Source organism: Mytilus galloprovincialis, chromosome 3 (assembly GCF_965363235.1).
Source record: "Mytilus galloprovincialis chromosome 3, xbMytGall1.hap1.1, whole genome shotgun sequence".
In the NCBI taxonomy this organism is placed as follows: domain Eukaryota; kingdom Metazoa; phylum Mollusca; class Bivalvia; order Mytilida; family Mytilidae; genus Mytilus; species Mytilus galloprovincialis.
This window is the reverse complement of record NC_134840.1, coordinates 82,012,362-82,035,864: the sequence shown is the minus strand read 5'-3', so window position 1 is coordinate 82,035,864 and position 23,503 is coordinate 82,012,362. Positions and strand designations below refer to the sequence as shown.

The following is a 23,503-nucleotide window of genomic DNA, read 5'->3' as shown; positions in this document are numbered from 1 at the left end:
GGAATCGACTGGTCACATGACACTATCCACGTTGCCTTAACTGAATATAAGGGTTGTATAAGAGTTCATCAGAACAATCAATTTGGCGGTTTCTAGTGAATAAAATGAAGTTACAATGTTATAATTTGGTGGACCTGGTTACGTTCCTGATTGCAAAATAATATTCTATAATATAAAATTCGATATTGAAGTAAATTTTAAATATTTTTATGGTTGTGAAGATAATACAATGATTTCTAAGTTATAAAATAATATCTGATGAATTTTCACAATATGCACTATTTTCGTAAGCTATCGTACTACAGTTTGTGTGTGTTCCATTGGCTACAGGCGTTCCGCCATATTTACTGCATAATACTGTATATCGCCCTATGGCCATGTCGTACGAATTTCTCCTAATAATGTTTTTCGTGGCCTTCCGAGAAGGAATATAGTTCCATGGAGGTACAGGCTCACGAGTATCACCCGTTGGAACGTTTAATCTAACGGGAGATTTTTGTGTCTTTTCTGAACGTTTTGTGCATGATTTGTCCATTCGTTTTGATTTGCTATATGAAGGACTTTGGCTTAATGGAACTTCAATGGATATATTTGGCAATGACACTGGATGGTCAATGTCACGAGTCTCTAGCTCAGTATAATTGTCATATGCACTTTCTTCTAATTTTGTCCGTCTTTTCTCGGCAATCCTTTCTTTAATAAGTTTTCTATCCCTGAAAAGTAAAAAAATATTTTCTTAAATCTGAAATTCAATTGATACGCTGTAATAGTATGCTAACACTTTTTTTTATTTTATTTGTTCCCTTTTTGATATCCGAGTTTTTTTAGGGTTGCATTCCGGGTAATTTATATAACGAGCGTTAAATTATTCATTATCCTTGAACAAAAGATCATCAGTTATCATGTAACTTTTAACTAGAACGAATTGAATGCATCTCATTTAATTTCACAACTTGTAAAATCTTTGACCGTACAACATTTTGCATGAAGTTCATCTTTACCAGAACGTAACATATAACAGAATTAAAAAAGATACTACTAAATTCTATGTATTTGAAGTATCGTGTATCTTGTGTGTGTAACAATTTTTTGCATGTTTACGGAAACGAATGATCCATTTTTGCAATTACATTCATTTTTTTCACTTTATAAAGAGTTTTATGAAATGTTTATTAGAACATTTAGAAAAGAACCGTTTGCGTGTTACTGCACATAGAGTAACAGTGTTCTAAATTCCTTGGCGACGGCCTCGGTGGCCTACCTAGTTGTCTAAGTAGTCTAACTACATGTATTGTGTCACCGAATCCCGCACGTGGTATTCCTATCTTAATCGACAACTTTTCCTGCAAAATTTTGGTGGCTCTCACAGTGACTGGTCATGGCTGTCAGTTTATTTATGGTTGAGAAAGCCGCAAAAAAAGCAGAATAGTGTTGAAAGTGGTGCTAAACACCAATCAATTAATCATTGGCTTGTTTCCCCGTCAACTGAATGCATACACATTTATATTGTTTGTGTAATTTCGTTATGATCAGTCATATTAAGACCGCAACAATAAGAGTGAACTAGAGAAGAGAATGAAGGGGTGCACAAAAAGTATGTAAAATAGCTATGAAATATATATATATATATTAGGTAATAAAATACTGTTCAGAAATGAACCATATACAGAATAAAACAAAATCATGGCAATATAAATAAATATAAAAGAAAACAGATTTTCATGATAATTTTACAGAAAGAGCGGTATTTTAAAAAATATATAGATTAATGCCAAAAGAAATTTAAGAATACAGAAATGAAGGACCCATCATCCAGGGCCTCTTGAATAAACCCGTATGACAAACATCATGTTGTTCATCGTTAAGAAGCTGATATGGTTAAATATGTATATGTATTAAGAGAAGATCTATTTATTGATTTGTACTCATTTTGATGTAAATCTGACCTTAAGGAGATCAAAAAGTGAAATTAAGTTCAGAATATTAAAGATTCTAAAAATAAATACATGTAATCTTCACCGAGTATTACTAAAACAGAAATATTCAGAACCACATGCATCATTTACAGAAAAATGATTATGTGTGTTTAACACACTTATAATGTTGTCTAAACACATTTACTACTTGAAAATAGTGAACACCATGACATTTGTGTCGGGGCAATTCTGTCAGAAGTCATAACAATTTAAGCGACAACAGTAACTTCTAGATTTAACTGAACCATTAAGGGCAGTTTTTTTGTCCAGAAAATAAGTGCTGTTCAGGTTCAACGTCCAGTTGCAAATATATCATGCGTTCATGAAATACAACCAAAAGAAGCAGCATGTACGTTCTCAATCGAATATGGTGTTGCATAAATGAATTAGAAAGAAAAAAATCAAATAGGAAAAACAAAATGATGATCAGGTACCTGCTTTATTACTGCGTTATTTTATTTTCCTACCTTTTTTAATTTCCCAAAAATTGTTTAATTTTGAAAGCAAGGGAAATGATGTAATTCGTGCATATTCGAGTGTATATAACAATTGTTTATAATAGTTGGTCTCCGATGTGTTACGGGGAAAAAAATCTTATACTACTTAGTTCGTTTCATTATTTATTAAACATCGTAGTTCAATATGTACTGTTTTGCGTGGGAGTATTATGATCCCTTAAGAATTTGGTATAATTAACACCAATAATACTGGCCTACTTTCGTAAAAATAAACCGTACGTACATTGATTTAGAAATATCAAATCCTGATTTAACACGTAAATATTTACCCTATTTTGCTCAAATATTTGCATATTTTTTTTTTGTTGTACAAATGTATCTATAGCACATCATGATTTTTTAATACTAAAAATGATAAAAACAAAAAAAAAAAAAAAAAAAAAAAAAACACACTTACCTGACGGCTTTAATGGCCGATATAATACATGTAAAAACAAAAAGCGCTCCAAAAATGGCACCAAATACGATTCCTGTTACGTTCACATCGCTAGCCATGTCTGTTGCAATTCCCTGCCGCTTTATTTCAACATCTGAAAGCACAGAAACGAAAACGACTTTCTGATATGTAATTAAACTTAGGGCAAATGAAAGTCACTCTCCGACATGTTCAATTTCACATATTCTGCTCTAATTAATTAATTTCTGAAATGAACAATACTATCACGTGAATTAGATCAGAATAAAACCATTCATCCTTTATCATCGAAATTAAGAATAATGTGCTGTATGATGCATTAATTGTCTTGTATTTGAGTATATAGTACTTTAATTCCAAATGGATGGCCATGTTATGTTTAAAATGTGACTTCCATGCGGTTTAAGTGAATTACCTCACGAAAATCTGATAAATAAGCATGAACTTTCGACTCGATATTTTGCACTTTTACTAAAATGGCAACATAAATGTTATTTGTGGAAAAAAGAATTATACAAAATAATTTTAATAAAATGTTAAATTTCTTGTTTTCTAGTTAAGAAAACAGGTGTTTTTCTTTTTCTCCCTGTTGATGCCGATTTTCAAACATTTTAAAGTGGTAAATACATGTTCTATTTAGTTTGTTTTTATTTTCCTGCTAAATAAACATACAGCATTTGATGTGACGGTGTCTTCCTCGAATGCCAACATTTTAGATGTTACCTATTCCTCGAATGCCAACAAAAATATTTCAATAGATGTTTATATAATGACAATAGGTGTTTTTATAAGTATTTAACTGTTAAAAATAATTAATCAACTTTATAGAAATGCAACATTTTATCACTTTCTCATAAGGAAAAATAGTAGATTTTTTGGGTAAAATAATTATGAATTTTAAAGAAATAGTGAAAATTTAAACGTTAAATATTACTTTTTATCAAAAAAATATGTTTGGAATGAATATGTTAATAACATAAGAATTATTAAAAATTTTAATGAAATTTTAAACAAAATAAATAATGTGCGAGATTTGTTTAGTTCCATATCAATTTAAATATTTTATTAGTTAATATAACGTATATGAAGATTTCAGTTGTACAATTTTAATTTTACGAGTCACTTACAATAAAAAAAAAAAAGACGGGTGTAATTGTATAACCAAGAAAAATATCCTGAACAAACTGAAATAAACAAAATAGTAATCTAACACGAGATACAAAGTTTCAAGAAATTTAATCAGTAATATGGTAGGATATTACAGCACACACAACTATAGAAATATTGAGAAAAAAACTTCAGAGCCCAAAGAGTCTATTGTAGAATTTGTGCAAACTGGAATTCCTGTCCTGACAATATGCACATATTGACTCTGTGATGCAACCCTTTTGAAAGTTTCATTTTTTAAAAGAGAATCCATGTTTGTTCAAGCAGGAGCAGCAACACATGATTTTTAACAAATTAACAAACATGAACTAGATTTAGCTACCTGTTTAATTAGTATGATTGTTTTGATAAGCATGCACTTTTGTTGTGATAACTACTTGCACCTATTCCTCGAACGCAAACATAATATTACAGGTAAATTGTCGGTAGATCAAAGGATGTTGGCATTCAAGGAATAAACCGATCAGACCTCTAAATTTTTAATGTTTTATCCCACTGCAAGGGTAAGATATTTCAAGAAGTAATTTAAAACTACTTATTTTGTGAGGTAGAATATAGCAAGGTTTACATTACACCAAGTCTTTGTTCTCGGACTCCGATGAGCAAGCTGAAGCATTCGGCAAACCTCGGTAGAATCCGCTTCTCTCCGTCTTAGATGAGGAAACGGAATAGGCCGAGTTGTGACGAATGCAAGCTGAAGTTTAACAATTGTCGTCACCAGAACGAACAGTATTTCAGCCGCGAGGCGAGGCAATGCTGGTTTTGAACAATTTTCACAGTGTGCAAAAGTTGAACAGTTCGTGTATAATTAAAAATTTAGAATTGAAATGCAGAATGTGTCAAAGAGACAATAATCCGACCATAGCGTAGACAACAGCCAAAAGTTACGAAACCATGGTAAAGCCTTTTGACTCGTATTTGCTGTTGCATTCAACTATAGCAAGTATATAAAATTGTTCTCGTAAGAATAAAGCTTCAAATAAGTCACGTCATCAGTCATAAGTTTTTTTAAACCTTTCTATTACAAAAAATGAAAGTTATTGCATGAATATTGGCAAATATTATACTATCCCTCTTAGAATATAAACCAAACCTGCAAGCTCGTGCAATATGACAATCTACTGGTCCGAGTACATAGTTATTTTGTAGTGCATTTCTTTTAGACATTAAGAAAGAAAAATAAAACAATCCCACCTTCGCTTTCTCAATAATGTTTTAGTGTTGTACTACATTTGAGACATATTCTATCAAACTTATAGGAAACTTCATCGGCTTTAACTCAAAATATGAACAATTTTATGTAAAGGGGACTTGAAATCTATTGACAGCTTCCGAAGTGCTACTTTGTTAACCTTTTTCAGCTGGACCGAATCACTACTTAACTTAAAAATTCATGACCAAAATATTTTTAGTGTCATTACAACCCCCTACTTGCTATTTCAGGCATAACACATGGAGAAAAAAATTTGGAATGGGTAAAAAAAAAATGGCAAGTAGCACACTGTCCATATTAAGGAGGGGTCTTAGGACTACATTCGGACAACTAGGGCTACTTGTAGTTATATATTATTCAACATGAATTTCAAAAATGAGAATTATACTGCAGATCCACAATACATGCAATCGAAGAAGAAACAAGAGTGCACACGCTGAAATGTCTCGCCTTCTTTACTAATCATTGATATTATGTTGATAGTCCTAAATGTAAAGCTTTATTACACTGTCACGTAAACTTAACATTAATCAAGAAAAACTAAACATTAACCAATGAACCATAAAAATGAGGTAAGGGCAGATGAACCATGACAGGCAGACATGTACAGCTAACAATTCTTCCATACAACAAATATAGTTGACCTGTTGCTTATAGTTTAAGAAAAACAGACAAAAACACAAAAAAATTAACACTGTTCAATGAACCATGAAAATGAGGTCAAGGTGAAATAAAACCTGCACGACTGACATAAAGATCATAAAATATTTCCATACACCAAATATGGTTGACCTATGGCATATAGTATTAGAAAAAAGACAAAAACTCAAAAACTTAACTTTGACCACTTAACCATGAAAATGAGGTTAAGGTCAGATGACACCTGCCAACTAGATATGTACACCTTAAAATCATTCCATATACCAAATATAGTAGATGTATTGAATACAGGATAAGAAAAACAGACCAAAACGCAAAAACTTAACACTGTTCAATGAACCGTGAAAATGAGGTCAAGGTGAAATAAAACCTGCACGACTGACATAAAGATCATAAAATATTTCCATACACCAAATATGGTTGACCTATGGCATATAGTATTAGAAAAAAGACCAAAACTCAAAAACTTAACTTTGACCACTTAACCATGAAAATGAAGTTAAGGTCAGATGACACCTGCCAACTAGATATGTACACCTTAAAATCATTCCATATACCAAATATAGTAGATGTATTGAATACAGGATAAGAAAAACAGACCAAAACGCAAAAACTTAACACTGATCAATGAACCGTGAAAATGAGGTCAAGGTAAAATAAAACCTGTGCGACTGATATATAGATCATAAAATATTTCCATACACTAAATATAGTTGACCTATTGCATATAGTATTAGAAAAAAAGACCAAAACTCAAAAACTAAACTATAACCACTGAACCATGAAAATGGGGTCAAGGTCAGATGACACCTACCAGTTGGACATGTACACCTTACAGTCCTTCCATACACCGAATATACTCGAGCTATTGCTTATAGTATCCAAGATATGGACTTGATCACCAAAACTTAACCTTGTTCACTGTTCCATGAAATGAGGTCGAGGTCAAGTGAAAACTGTCTGACGGGCATGAGGACCTTGCAAGGTATGCACATACCAAATATAGTTATCCTATTACTTATACTAAGAGAGAATTAAACATTACAAAAAATCTTTATTTTTTCTAGTAGTCACTGAACCATGAAAATGAGGTCAAGGACATTGGACATGTGACTGACGGAAACTTCGTAACATGAGGCATCTATATACAAAGCAGGAAGCATCCAGGTCTTCCACCTTCTAAAATATAAAGCTTTTAAGAAGTTAGCTAACGCCGCCGCCGCCGCCGGATCACTATCCCTATGTCGAACTTTCTGCGACAAAAGTCGCAGGCTCGACAAAAAACCAACTGGCGTCCATGTTGAATTGTGTTAAAAATCAGAAGAAAATGACGAATGTCATTACGATCCCCTTTGAATTTTGATTGGTCGATCTACGACATAGACAAGACAAAAAAGGAAACCAATGACAATGTCGTGTGTTAAGAAATTGTTTTCGTATTTTTTCCACATTTTGTTATCTTATACATCGCAATTCCAAGAAAACGGATCCAAACGGAATTCAATCAAAAAACAAAACAATATTAAATACATTAATTTGTTTGTATTTTACGGTGTTGTGATCAGATTTTTATACCTATAGCTTTGTAATAAAACATCACAGAAGAGAAAGCTACAAACTGTAATTTTATCAATACTAATAGTTGTGATGGCATGACAATTAATGTTATATAAAAGTAAAATCACAAAAATACTGAACTCAGAGGAAAATCAATTCGGAAAGTCCATAATCACATGGCAAAATCAAATAACAAAACGCATCAAAAACGAATGGACAAGAACTGTCATATTCCTGACTTGGTACAGGCATTTTCAAACTGATAACTCGTAAATCGGTTAGTCTTTGAGGGAACGGATGGGGTCCTTTCAATTATTTATTCTTTATTTTCTAAACCGGTTTTTTTCTTCTTTTTCAAAATCTATTTTCCCCATCATAGTACTCTGTTCTTCATATTTCAGCATCCCTTTATTCTCTATTCTTTAAAAAAAAATGCATATGTTTATCTATTCTTTACTTTGTTTACCTACTTATATTCTATGCTCACCGGCCTGACCCTCATCTATTTTAACAGTTTTTTAATTTGTTTTTTGTTTCAAATCGAATTTTCAACCAGCCAGCCAGACAGACACAAATCCAAAATAAACTAAACATGCAAACAGTTGGACGCCAATTTTTAACCTCCACATTTTTTTGCTCAAAAACTATCTTGCAAGCTGCACATCCGTTTAATTTTAACCTGTTATAACTACATAATTTTTTTTTTGAAATGTTACAAGATGTGGTATGGTTGCCAATGAGACAACTCTGATTGATGTAAACGTAAGCTATAGGTCAGCGTGCGACCTCCATAAATGGAGAGCTGATATTGACTGTTCATCAAAAGGTTTGGCCTACAAATTGTTCAAACAAAATTTTGAATAAACATACGACTTAAATTCAGACCGCCAAAAATTCTAATGTCCAGTCCATATAGCAAACTAACTTTAGCATTACTTTATTGTAGAGGTTTTACGGAAGCAGTAATGAAGTAAGTGCAGTATTTTTTAAAGGGTATTTAACTGAAGTTTTCGGGGGAAATAATTCCATCCAAATTTTGAATTTTTATCTTTGATCAATTTTCATTTGTTCTTGCATGTCCTGTTATGTTTGCTTGTTTTGTTTACACATCGTGGTCAAAATAATGGAATTTTATGCCACTGTCATAAAAGTAAGAGGTTTAGCTAGCTATAAAACCAAGTTCAATCCACCATTTTCTACATTAGAAAATGCTTATACCAGAAATATGACAGTTGTTATCCATTTATTTATAGTGTCTGAGCTTTTTATTTTGCTATTTGATTAGGGACTTTCCGTTTTGAATTTTCCTTGGAGTTCTATATATTTTTCTTATTTTACTTGCCCTTACAAGCACAGTGTTGAAAAAGTACTTTTCGAATTTTAATATTTGATTAAAGATTTAAATAACTGGATCAATATCCCTAAAAACCCTCGAAATGAGGAACGCAGATATCCTTTTCATTTATAACGATGAAAAATCAATGGGGTTTTTGAATGTTTGCAAAGGATTAAGTTTCCAGAGAATCTCTCACATGTAAACCCCGTATCTCAAAGGGACTTTCATATAGTTTGGTAAGTTGCGGAAAGTATAACCAGAACAGGGTATCCCGAAAATCAATCCACATTGTAAAAATTTGTTAGCGTTGAAACGATGCATTATACGTATTCAAGTTAGTACAACGGAATTGTGTGTAAAATGTTACTTCCCTCCCCGGAGTACGTATAATGTGTTTTAAATGTATGTAAAATAAATGATATCAAAATGAAATTGATACCATTATATATGATACAATTAAGTAAATAAACGTTATTGTTCGTAAAGTCAGACTATTTTTGATAATATACATACACAACCTATTTATAGTCTGAAATGCGACGTTAGATTTTTTTGTATATCAAATTTATATAATTGAAAAGATACAGTCAAAGATCATTGAAATAAGTTAATTCTATTGATTGAAAATCTTTTGATCATGGTTAAATTGCGAAATAAGACAATATTAGAGATAACTTTATCTCTTTTAAAGAAAATCTATTCTAACAGTTGTTAATAAACTGTAAATTACTTTTTAGCTCTAAATCATTGTAAACACGTTATATAACGTCCGTCGTTGTAATCAGGAAACTAACCGATAATTAAATGTGTTAATTTCTTTTAGAATTGTTATTTCTTTTCTATATCATGAATGATTGTTTTGTTTGAGTTTTTATTTCAAATAACTAATTATTAACAAAGATTTTAGGGAGAAAAAGGATTCAGTGTGAATGTACTTGATGAGAACAAGAAGTAAGGAGAGTACCAAACCTATAAGAAGAATCATATCGCAATATCCACAACAATTGATATAAAAATAAGATGTGTTATGATTGCCAATGAGACAACCCTCCACAAAAGACCAAATGACACAGAAATTAAAAACTATAGGACTAAGGTCACCGTACGGTCTTCAACAATGAGCAAAGCCCATACCACATAGTCAGCTATGAAAGGCCCTTGAATGACAAATGTAAAACAATTCAAGCGAGAAAACTAACGGCCTAATTTATGTACAAAAAATGAACGAAAAACAAATATGCTACACATCAACAAACGACAACCACTGAAATACAGGTCCTGACTTGGGACAGGCACATTTAAACAGAATGTGGCTGGGTTAAAAATGTTAGAGGGATCCCAACCCTCCCCATACCTGGATCAGTGGTGTAACAGTACCACATAAGAACGAACTATAAAAATCAGTTGAAAAAGGCTTAACTCATCAGATGGACAAATAGAAACACATCTAACAAAAACACAGAGTGGATGTGGCCAGGTACTTGTATATCCTGAAACCAAAAAGACATTAAGTACTGATTTGAGAGTACTCGCAGTTGCTGACAGCTTTTTCAAACCCACTAACAACTAATTGAATCCATTCATTACCTCAGATAAATATTTTTTTTTAGGAAAGAACGTCTATTCTCACCATAACTATAAAAATTAAAAGTGTAATATTCTGTATGCATATAATCTGATGTATTGAATACGTCAATGCGACAGCAATCCAACAATACAAATAAAGTTAAATAGATATAGAAAGATGTAGTGTGAGTGCCATTGAGACAACTCTCCATCCAACTAACAATTTAAAAAAAAGTAAACCATTATAGGTCAATGTACAGCCTTCAACACGGAGTCTTGGTCATTTAAAGGTCATCAATAAACGAGTGTTTTATATGTGTTTTAAAATAAATGTTTTGTTATGACAAGACTATTTTTATGATATCTAGTCAATAATAATTTCGTGAATTTAGTTTGTTTCGACATAGACCCTAGAATATCGCAAATCTAGGTAGGCTAGCCTCAAATGATTTTTTTATATTATCGTTCAACTAGCTTGTCTCAAAATGGATTCTTAAATGCCTTTAAACTAGCTGGTCGCCAAACAAATTCTCGAATGCCTCCAAACTAGCTAGTCTCAAAATGAATTTTTTAAATGTCTACAAACAAGCAAGCTAGTCTCAACATGGATTCTTGAATGACTCAAAACTAGCTAGTTTCAAAACGAAATTTTGAATACCTACAATTTGCTAGTCTCAAAATAGTCGCGAAAAAAATATCGTCAACAGAAAATTGGTGATAGATAGTCCTAGTCAAGACATGTTACTGGCACTTGCCTTGTTATTGTGTAAATATAAACTTGCGAAATTATGTCCCCTTGTACGGGTGTAAATATTTTGGGAATCTATTATCTTGATTACCACGATGCAACAAGCAGAAGCAATATTATAAAAATATCCTTTCAAATTTAAAAATTGTCATAAAAAATAAACATGCAAAGAAAATGTACATTTAAATACAGATAAACATGCATATTGATCTTTACCTTCTTTGTGTTCCGAATAGAATTCAAACGTAACTAAATATCTACCCAACCGAATATAATTGTGACACGAATTAAGGTTTTAAAAGACCTAAGAACAATATCTATGTTAAATGTAGAGTAATTCAAAACATGCTTGCTCATGTAGGTCTGTTTAATGCAACGAAGTAGATTAATTGAATTTTAAAAAAGTCGATTGAAGATTGCAGTGAAATACTTGAGATAATTTTCATTGTAAAGAGTGTGTTGATTATATAGTTAAAAAAACATTTGCAGCATGATCTGGAAATGAAAATTTTGGCAAATATTCTAATACCCCCTACCTGTTGGACTGAATAAACTTCAAACGTTCAGAAGAAAAAATGAAAAAAAAAAGAATAGAACTAAAACAAAGATTTGGAAACTCCAACAAATTGTAGCACCAGCATGAAAACGAGTGGAAAGTCCCGTACAAACATCAGTAATCACTATTAAAGCATCAAATACTTCATATCGAGAGAAAGAATTGAAATAGAATATTCCAAAGTACAAGAGAGAGAGAGACGGATTTATTTTGTAAACGAAGTTTGTAAATTGTTATGAAAAAAAAAATATCCACAGCGTTTAAGACTCTTTTTTTTTTTTTTTTTTGCATGATTCCCAACCTAAAAAAAGAGCATGTATACAGTAGAACAATAATCAAAGTTCTGTTTACTGTATTTTCTGAAGAAAAAAAAAATGTTCTTGATCACAACCTTAAATTCGTGATGTAGAGAAATTCAACTTTATAGATATAAGAAGATGTAGTATGAGTGCTAATAAGACATCACTCCATCCAAGTAAAAATTTGTAAAAGTAAACCATTATAGGCCAAAGTCCGGTCTTTTACAGGGATCCATGGCTCACAATGAACAGGATACTATAAATTAAAGGGCCAAAAAATGACTACTGTAAAACCAATCAAACGGGAAAACCAACGGTCTACTCTATATTAATAAAGAGAAACGAGAAACACTTATGAACCACATCAACAACGACAACTAAGGAACATCAGATTCCTGACTTAGGACAGGTGCAAACAAATACCTCGCGTTTAAACGTTTTAATATGTACCAACCTTCACCCTTATCTGAAACAATAGTGTAACATCACAATAGAGAAAGACACACTAGTATGTATTTAATCATCTAGTGGGTGTTATAGTTGATATGGGATGATATTATCAGCAAGGCCATTCTTGTTGTGGTACTCTATCTGTGTATATATGTCTGATTATCAAGATAAAGGTTAATGGTCAGAGCTAAAGCAGAAAAATTAAGTATCAGCAAAGAGCAGCTGTCGAATAAGATAAATAATTAAATTATATTGACTTTAGAATCCAGTGATTAATAGAAAGTATGAGCTATTGTTTATATAAGATAGTTTATTTGTTAAAGAAAGATGCCAAGAAGAGCAATGCATCTAAAACAAAACAACAACACATTTGGTTTAACGTTATCAGCAGCAAATATTATACTGACTGATTAAAAGCGAAAGCTAAACTCCTACACACTAATTCGCAGTGATTTAAAATATAAATTCGTGAATGTAGAAAAAATACTGATTTCTTAACATGTTTTAGAGTTTGCGATTTTTTATGCGAATATTTTAAAACATAGACGTAATTTGCGGAAGTCATTCTTTTTATGAATACATTGTTACTGTAATTTTGGGTTTTAATCGTAAGTTTTAAACAGAAAAGTTACCAAGCCTTAGTTATCGAATTGTCCTTTAAGTATATTTTGAAACATGTGCATAGTTCGAAGTTGTCATTTATTTTCGAAATTTTGGATTTTATTCGTAAGTTTTTAACACAAAGTGATTCGATTCTAACGTGTTATCTGCCATTTTAGTTTAATAGAAATACATTATCTTTGGACCATTGCGCTTACTGTAAATTATAACAGAATTCCTCATGCTGATCTCTATAAACATACTAATAACATTAACAGTACCACTACACCAAATTAGTTTTCGACAATAACTATATAAATGTCTCCTCATACTCGAGGCCAAACTCCCTATCGAAAGGTGAAGACCTGATAAATCCAAAAGAGTTCGGTAAATTTGATGGGCATTTAGGAAAGGAAAATGGGGGGAGGGGGAGAGAGAGGGGAAGGGAGGGCGTTAATTATCCTCACCTTCGAAATTTGTAAGTGAATAGCGTTCGTTCTGCCTTAGATCTAGTTCAACATATACAGTGGAGATCACTTCTAACCTCTCATCAAATCTGTTAGAATCTAGCTAAAACAGTTCTAACCTATTTATTTAGACAGTTCTGCCTAGAACTGATCCTGACAGTTCTACCCTAATATAAAAAAGAAGATGTGGTGTGATTGCCAATGAGACAACTATCCACAAAAGACCAAACTGACACAGACATTAACAACTATAGGTCACCGTACGGCCTTCAACAATGAGCAAAGCCCATACCGCATAGTCAGCTACAAAAGGCCCCGATAAGACAATGTAAAACAATTCAAACGAGAAAACTAACGGCCTTATTTATGTAAAAAAAATGAACGAAAAACAAATATGTAACACATAAACAAACGACAACCACTGAATTACAGGCTCCTGACTTGGGACAGGCACATACTAACTCAGTTTTAGACAGTTATACGACTAGAACAGTTCTACGATTAGAACTGATTTGGTCAGTTCTACAGCTAGAATTGATTTAGTCAGTTCTATCCTTAGAACAATTTTAAGAACTATTTGTCTTAAATATAAAAAAAAAAATGAGAAGAATATAATATATATATTAAAAAGTTAGAACTTTTTTTTTAACATTTCAGGTTACGGAAAATTTCCATAACCGTCATTTAGAACAGTTACTGTTCTACAATCCTGACAGTTTGGTCAGTTCTACGGCTTAAACAGTTTTAGATCGCCCTGCTGACAATTCTACGGTTAGAACTGATTTAGTCCTAGAGTAGAACTGTTCTAGGTAGAACTGCTCTATGTAGAACGGTTCTAGGACAGTTCAGAACAGTTCTATGACAGATTATTCTGACAGTTCTAATGAGAGGTTAGAAGTAGTTTAATTCTTAAGTTTTAAATCAACTTGGTTTGGTTTGAAATGCACGAAAACTCGTCTACTTGTCACTGGACGTTCAACAAACACCAATCAATCATTTGGACTGAATGAATCTAATTTAAATTAATTGTTGCACGGTTTACGTATATTGCTAATTTTTATATCGTCATGAATTCCTTTGAAAGTCACATTCTGACACTGTCACCTTCGGGTGCGAGATTTTCTCGCAATGTTGAAGACCCATTGCAGGTTGTAACGTATTCCCCATTTCTGTTCTCAAAACTATGTATATACATGAACTGCCTATATATTTAAATTTCCAAACGAGTGCAGTGATATCAGGTCCGTGTGCAAGACCACGTGCACGCTGGCGTCATTTTAATTTTGCTTGTTGACGGTCGTTGCCTTTAAAAATGCACACAAACAAAAGCACAAAAGGATCGATCTATACACAGTTCACGCAATATGAAATCAATAAAAATGTTATAAATCAGTGGACACATTTACATACAAAAGTCTTGAAAGTAAAATATCAGTATAATAGTAACATTCAAAACGTGTTCTATTTCACTTGTTTACTGTAAACAAAGTCAATTTTCAAACAACTTTGAAATATCAGACAAAACTTTTTAAAACACTCCAACACCCTAAAAAATTTTAGTCCCCGTATACCCCTTTTTTATCTGAACGTTGAAGCAGCCTGTCGTATCAGAATTCCAAAAAGATCTCAAAACAACTGTTGATTAGAAGAAATTAAGTGCATTGTAAAGAATGATCGATAACAATAAATTTGTTGCTTTACTCTCACTCAAAGAATGGGTTTTCTATAACTCTCACTCGAGGAAAAGTTTGCTTACCTCTTACTTCAGGAGTATTTACTTAAATCTCAAACCAGATTTATTTTTTCATTTACCTCTTTTCAAAAGTATTCACTTAATCTCCCACTTCAGAAAGTGTTGTCTTTACCCCTCACTCCAGAAAGTGTTTTAACCCCTCACTCCAGAAAGTGTTTTACCTCGCACTCCAGAAAGTGATTTTACCTCGCACTCCAGAAAGTGTTTTTACCTCGCACTCCAGAAAGTGTTTTTATCTCGCACTTCAGAAAGTGTTTATTTTTACCTCTCACTCAAGAAGTGTTCACTTTACTTCTTAATCCATAAGTATTCACTTGACCTCCCAATCTAGAAGCTTACGTCTCCCCCAGACGTGTTCACTTTATCTTAAACTTCCACTCCAGAATACATTTACTTTACTTTCACTAGTACTAAAGAAAATGTTAAAAAAATATTATCACAATGCTGAAAGTGTTTATTCTACCTATCACTCCAGAAAGTGTTGTCTTTACCTCTCAATCCAGAAGAGTTTACTTTACCTCCCATTTCTGAATTCAGAGGGTGGCTTTTTGTTTACCTCTCAATCCAGAAAAGTTCACTTTACTTAATATTTCAGAATTCAGAAGGTGGTTTTTTGTTTACCTCTCAATCCAGGAGAGTTGACTTTACCTACCATTTCAGATTTCAGAGAGTGTTTTTTGTTTACCTCTCAATCCAGAAGTTTCTTAAGTTCTCTCCCAGAAATGGTTTTCTCTACTTCTCACTCAACAACGTGTTCACATAACTCAATTGACAGAGACAATCATGAATTAAAAAGCAATTCGGAAATATAATAAGTTTTCAACCTATATCTCCAGAAAGTGCTTACAGAAATCATTTAACAGAGAAGAACATGCATAAGAATGCAATCGAAAAACAGATAAGTTACAGTAGAATTGTTTCTTTACCTCTCACCCAAGAGAGTGTTTGAAACGTCGCACGATAGTGGTGTCACCTAACGTTACACACTTGAAGACGTTGGCAAAATAAAAACGTTAGAATGCATATATCATTCAAAAGAGAGAATCTGGCATTTTCTGGCCTTTGTTAGTCTTAGATATAAGAGTATGTGGTAGGAGTAAAAATGAGACAACTCTCCATCCAATTCACAATTTCTAAAAGTAAACCATTATAGGTCAAAGTACGGTCTTCAACACGGAGCCTAAAGCGTTATCATGGTTATGTTTGCTTGTGTGTTTTTTTTTTTTAAATTTTGTTAAATGTTTTGGACTTTAGTGTGACATTCATTTTCACCGAATAAGTACACATTTTGGTTAGGGGCCAACTGAAGCTCGCTTCTAGGTGCGGGATTTTCTCGCAATGTCAAAGTCCCATTGGTGGCCTTCGTCTGTTTGCTGCCCTTTGATCGGGTTGTTGTCTCTTTGACACAATCCCCATTTATTTAAAATCAAATCCGAAAAATGATCAATTACAACAGAAAACTTTCTCATTACTTCTCACTCAAGGATGTGTATAAGCATCATTTGACCGAGAGTTCCATATACTCAAATCATATCGGAAATTTCTCAGTTACAAAACATTTTTTATGCCCAACCTACGATAGTAGAGGGGCATTATGTTTTCTGGTCGGTCCGTCCGTCCATTCGTTTGTCCGGACCGTCTGTCCCGCTTCAGATTAAAGTTTTTGGTCAAGGTAGTTTTTGATGAAGTTTAAGTTCAATCAACTTGAAACTTAGTACACATATATATTCTCTATAGTATCTTTCTAATTTTAATGTCAAATTAGAGTTTATACCCCAATTACAACAATGGAAAATGTTAGTGCGAGTGAGGCATCCGTGTACTATGGACACATTCTTGGTTTTCTTAAAATTTAATCCCAGAAAGCTTTTAAATAAATTATTTGACACAATATCATGCAAATAGAATCAAATCGGAAAGTTCTGACACGGAGACATTTTGTATCAATCATATTTCTAATTATATGATTCCATTTGCCATACTTTTGTTTGATAATAAAAATACCTTATCATTATATTTACCAATTAGGGCTGGTGCTTCAAAGAAACGAATTGATATATACTAGTAGTTGGAATCGCACAAAATATACGATATAAGCTCATACGTTCATTGATGAGAGATAATTATTTGAAAATCGTGCATTGAGTCAACAAATTCAATCACAGATAGGTGTTAAGATTTGTTTCTTTTTAACTTTTTACAAATGTACAAACGTTAGCAGAATGGCTAGTTATTAATGGGGAACCACTGATTCCATTTAAATTATAACTGACTAACCGACTTCAGTCGCCATTTTGATGATGTATATGTATGTTAAATCATAACTTGATGACGGTAAAAAAAATTGTTAAAAATATTTACAGAAAAAAAGCAAGCCACATCAAGTGACATATTTTTTTTTTTTTTTTTTTTATGTCTGTTAAATCTTTTTTTATCTCCATATGTTGTAACGACTATCTCCAAGATCATATTTAGATTGCTATCTCTTTTGATATAAAAAAAATAACGAATAACGATAAAATTCAGGTATCATTGTAGTTACCTGAATTTTATCGTTATTCATTATTTTTTTAAGGTGGTTGCAAGGTAGACGTGATGTATATATAAATAGTATAGATGTATTTTTAATAAAATTAATTGGTAGCTAAGTGTATATTAAAACAGTTCGTAGTAAAGCAATGTGGTTAATGCCGTGGAAATTTGTTGTTGAAACCTAGCAACGAAGGACGCGCCAAGTAACTTAAAAAAAGGGGTGCTAAAAAACTGAATGTGTACCATGTAAAACTGCGAATCAAAGCGCATCCAAACAAATATACAGTCCGCCAAAAGTAACTGGCAATATTTTTTTTAACTATTGCGAAAAAAATTATTTATGTTTGGTATTATGAATTGTCTTTAACATACACTAAAAAAATCATTACGACAAAGAAGATTGAACTTCGATAAAGCAGTCAAGCATCTTTTCATTAAAGGGCATCTGTGCGTTTACACATACACTGTTTCTCCAGATGGTCGTGTTAGTGTGCGAACATTGGTCCGTCGACTTCATAGAGGCAACCGAAGAGCAATGCGTATTGTCAAAAGACATGCCCTAACAGGCAGGCACTGTACAGGCAGGTTTCAATAGGAGAATGACTATCTATGCTCGAACATGAGAAGCTGACAAAACACTCATTGGTCAGATGAGAGTCGGTTTAAGTTTTGACCAGTAGACGCTATAATACGAATTTCGCGGGGAAATAATACGGCCTTTGACCAAAACAACATTTGCCCAATGATTTCATTCGGTCCTGGTGGTTTTACATTACGGGGTTGTAAGCCAGGTATGCATATCCTGCAGGGTCACATAAACGGACAGACATGCAGAGATTTAGTGTCTAAAAACATTGTAGTCCTTTATTTTGATAATTCCCCAGTTGCGTCAACACGGTCACAACCTTTGTACATGGACGACAACGCTAGACCACACAAGACAAAGATTGGAACCGAGTCCAAAGAGCAAAAAGCTATTAACACTATCTTTTCGCGTTCCATGTTTCCATACATAAACCCTGTAGAACATGTCTGGGATGTCATTGGCAGAAATCTCAATCGCAGAGACCAACCCTCACAAAATTTTGTTGATTTAAAAGTGGTAATTGTTAATGAATGGTTTATATTTCCTCAACTTAAGTTTTGAATGCTTGTAACGAGTCTCAGACGTCGTGTTACGGAACTGTACCGGAAGAGAGATTGTTACACTTGCTATTGACTCAAATATTGACATTAAATTTGGCGAACACACCGAAGATTATTTCTAGAAAATTTTAATGATATTGGGTGATTAATTGTTGTAAAAAAAATAAATTCACAGTGAAACTTAAATTCCGTTTCTGATTTGTGTAATTTACACTATTTCTATGAACGTAAAACCTAAATGCATAGAACCTTCATAAGTGACCAAAATTATATTTGTGGTTTGTTTATGGCATTTGTTAGCAAAATTGCTACATGAACGTTTTCTTTTTTTCGAGGAATAATTGATTTTTTAAATTGGAAAAAAATTCCGATGCAATAAAAATAGGTGGTGCTTAACTTTTGGAAGACTGTATATATAGGGACGATTTTATGCCGCTCCCAGAAAAGGTACGTATTTCGTCATAAGATATAAGTGATACGATGAGTCGTAAATTCATGCATTTCGTCATACGGCCAGTAGGTTTTATGATTTGTCAATTTGTCGTTATTTTTTAATTGGTTAATTCATTCCGTCGTTAAGTTAATAATAAATTATGATTGGTCATAACATTACATTTTTTGACGTAGGGTACGTAATGTGGTTGGTCGAAAGGTTATTTTGCTTTCGTTTTCGTTGTTAAGTTCGTAATGTGGTAAGTAGTAAGGCGCGACTGTGATTGGTCAACAGGTTATGTATTCCATCTTAATTTTATACAAATTGTAAGTGATGTGGTTGGTCATGAGGCCAAGCAACTGTCGTGAAAAAATCAATACTTTAAAGGTACAAAAGTCCGTGTTGTATTTACTGTTTTCCCTCATTTCCAATGGATTGAACCTATTTTTTTCAGATGACTTCTAGTACAAATTAATATTTTGTTCAACAATTTTATAATAAGAAAAGAGTACAGTCGAACCCAAACCCACAAGGTAATTCATGACAACTAATAAATTTAAATTTTAGATTGAACACTAATGAATTACTACATGTAGTAGATTCAATGGTAAGACAAATATGTGAAAGTATTTATATTTGAATGTTATATAATATTTACGTACTCGATGAATTTGAAGTTAGGCGTAAGGAAATGGAATGGGTTGACTGTTAGTCATAAAATATTACTTCCATGGTCATAGTGATTAGAGAGTGTTAGGTGATTTGATTTGATTTTTGGTGTTTTAATGCCACTTGTAAGCACCGCTTTTGAGCTATTCTGTGGTGGCCACTTTTTATTGGCGGGGGAAGCTGGTGTACAAGCCGGAGTCCCCGAGAAAACCACCGACCTTCGATAGGAAAACTGATAACCTAGTCAATTAAGATTGGAGTCAAGTGCACCCGCACGAGCGGGGTTCGAACTCGTAACCTCAGTGTTAACTGGCTAGTGATCACAGTAATAACTACTTAGACCACTCGGCCACCGAGGCCCCGTAGGAGTGTTAGTTGTGAGATTATTAGATATAGGAAGATGTGGTGTTAGTGCCAATGAGACAACTCTCCATCTAAATATTAGTCTGTTTCCCGGCCGTTATTGAAATTCTTGACAATACCTGTATATTCCGAAGGCATACTGAATGTTTTACAGAGGAGACCAACCTATAAGATCATATACATGTTAGTGTTTGTGATGTAAATTACGTCTAGTCCAGTGTAAGGTAATACATAAAATAATCGTACAGTATATTGTAGTTGCTCATAAGACAAAGCACGTGGTCGCAAGCTAGGTAAAACAATTTGTCAACAAAGATTTGTCATAAGGCCGTTAGCAAATAAATGTAGGTAGATAAAACAGTTACGTAACAAAGTTGATATTGCGATTTGTAACATTGTTTGTTCAAATTTTTGACGATTCAGTGAGAAAAGTAGAAAACAAAATGTCAAAAGTCATAATGTAACACGAGTTCAACAGCAATTCTAAATCAAGCGTTTCGCGTTGTTTGAATAGTCATTAAAAATAAGTTCGTTGCTCAGTTCAAATAGTTATGAAAAGCATAGTCATTTCTAAGAATAAGTAAACAAAATTAAGCATAAATAAATATGAAAAGTGACTAATCAGCTCACCTATATTTGTTTCTGTATTAAATCCAGTTACGGCTACAATTGTAATTTGTTATAGCAAAAATGATTATCGATTTTACCATTCAAAAGCACTCACCTTTTAAACAACATTAAGCATTTTTCTATCGAACCAAAAATCAACAATTTTAACACTGAAATATGATACTCCCAACTAGCTATACACATCCAGAATTATACATCACATAAGAAGATGCTGCATTTTGTTGTATGTATCAATAATATCACATTATTCACATTCTATACTGTTACTGTAAAAAATCATACACAAACAAACATAATTGTAATACTCCACGTGTACTATATATATTTTGTAAAGAAAGCAGAAATACTGAATGAATTATGGCTCGGTATAATAATAACATTTTTCGACATCTGTTCATTTATTGATCGAGAAGCATTGTAGTCTATGTTTTACCTGCTTTTCTGATCATATGGTCGAATAGAAATCTATAACAACATTAATTAACAGTGTCAATTATCACGTAATTATTTTAGTTGCATACTTCATAATCGTACTGGTATTGAACAGATATATCATGTTAAGGAGGGGTATTTGCGAAAAATACCAGTCGAGAGAATGTTAAATTTCACGAGCCGTAAGGCGAGGGAAATTCATTCTCAAGACTGGTATTTTTCGCAAATACCCCTCAATAACATGATATATCTGTTTAATTACACCGAATGTTAATGTACTAAAACGCATTGATGATCGTGACGTTACAAGCGTCCAGTCGGATAGAGTATTTTTTGGCAAATACCACGGCAGAGAGGGTAAAAAAGGCATATCCTTTTAGCAAATATCCCGGCGGCGTTAAAAATGAACGATATTCATTTGAAAACAGTAAATTGGTGAAAAATACACTGGCTATTAACCAATCAAAACCCCGGATTCTTACATAAGGTGTAATTAAAATAAAAATATCCAATTATCAACATCGAAGATATATTTTGTAATGACTTTTACCTGTATTTTTTCTTGTGTAGATTACTAACGTATTGCTAAAGAATATTTGTTTACTAGATAAGAAAAAAATCAAGGCTCGCCTACCTTCCATACACCATCAATTCATAATTCCTTTGGCATCGCTAAGGAAAACTACGTGTAAACGGATATTTTATCGTACATTTAGTAATGTGAAGAAACAATTAAATGCAAGGAAACGTCAAAAAATTCAAAATTAACACGATTTCAACAGCAGACGTAGAAAAGAAGATACAGCATCGGCTATAGTAAACAAACAGGTTGCATGGAACATCCTTTTGAAATTCTCGGGAGAAAAATAAAGTTCGAAAATTACTTGCTTTGGAATACCTAAAATTATTAAACTATTGACTGGTTAAGGCGGAATGAACCATCTTCTAGTTTTAAATATATTTATATAACATGACAATTGTATAATTTAGAGTTTAGTATGGCGTTCATTATCACTGAACTAGTATATATATTTATTTAGGGGCCAGCTGAAGGACGCCTCCGGGTGCAGGAATTTCTTGCTGCATTGAAGACCTATTGATGACCTTCTGCTGTTGTCTGTTTTATGGTCGGGTTGTTGTCTCTTTGACACATTCCCCATTTCCATTTTCAATTTCATTATTTATAGTGGATTGGGAAACAAGTTATTGAAACTTATATTAATCCCTTTCCACTTTGCGGATGCGAGTGCTGTCTTGTATAGCGGCATTAGCCTGCTCTTTTTCGAAATCTACAAGGGCTTCTACAGCGTAAATCTCTCAAATCGAAAATAACAGATGTGTGCACTGACTGATTATTTAGTCTTGTGGAACATGATTTATCTCTAAATTGATAATGGCTTTGAAATAACTTTCAGTAAATGAGAGTTCTCATAGATACGCTTTGTGTCTTTTGACTTAATGTTTGTTGTTGTTTGTGCTGCGTATCAATCTTATGAGTGAAGCTATTTTCTCTACTAATTTTTACTGTTTGTTCCTATGTTGTGCTTATACACTACTGTCTCTCGAGTTATGAGGAGGATTGAGCGCTTACCAAACTGTTTAATCCAAGCAACTCTTTAAGTGCCTGCTCCAAGTCAGGAATCTGAAATACAGGGGTTGTCGTTAGTTTTTGTCTATACTACCTTTGTTTTAGTTTTTGTTTTTGGTGAAAAAACAAACAAGCAATTAGGTTTTACTTTTATCAGGCACATACAGAATGTGCAGGAATTAAACACGTTTGAGAACCCAAATCTCCTCTAACTGTTTTACCGTTTGTGGGAGCCCAACTCTCCCCTTATCTGGAACAGAGTTGTCACCAGATTTATTAAAGAGGTTATTTATCAAAATTCCGTAAACAAAAGCTAGAAAGACTTGACTTGTCATATCGATTATGAAGATACAATGCAACTTTAAAAAAATAGAAATAAAAAAAAAAAAAACGATCTGAAATACTCGCAGATATAGAAAGCTTATTTTT

At 32.9% G+C, this 23,503-nt stretch overlaps 1 long non-coding RNA gene across 4 annotated transcripts; it reads right to left on the bottom strand.

The window, feature by feature from the left end:
• Nucleotides 1-191: 191 nt before the first annotated feature.
• On the bottom strand, nucleotides 192-22,140 carry LOC143069124 (uncharacterized). 4 transcript variants are annotated; one of them, XR_012976327.1, is made up of 3 exons: nucleotides 22,121-22,140; nucleotides 2,892-3,024; nucleotides 192-713 (listed from the first exon to the last, which is right to left on the bottom strand). It is a non-coding gene; the product is annotated as an uncharacterized LOC143069124 (long non-coding RNA). The 4 variants fall into 4 exon arrangements; XR_012976326.1 differs by lacking the exon at nucleotides 22,121-22,140 and adding an exon at nucleotides 21,055-21,577; XR_012976324.1 differs by lacking the exon at nucleotides 22,121-22,140 and adding an exon at nucleotides 21,149-21,573.
• Between the last annotated feature and the right edge of the window lie 1,363 nt (nucleotides 22,141-23,503).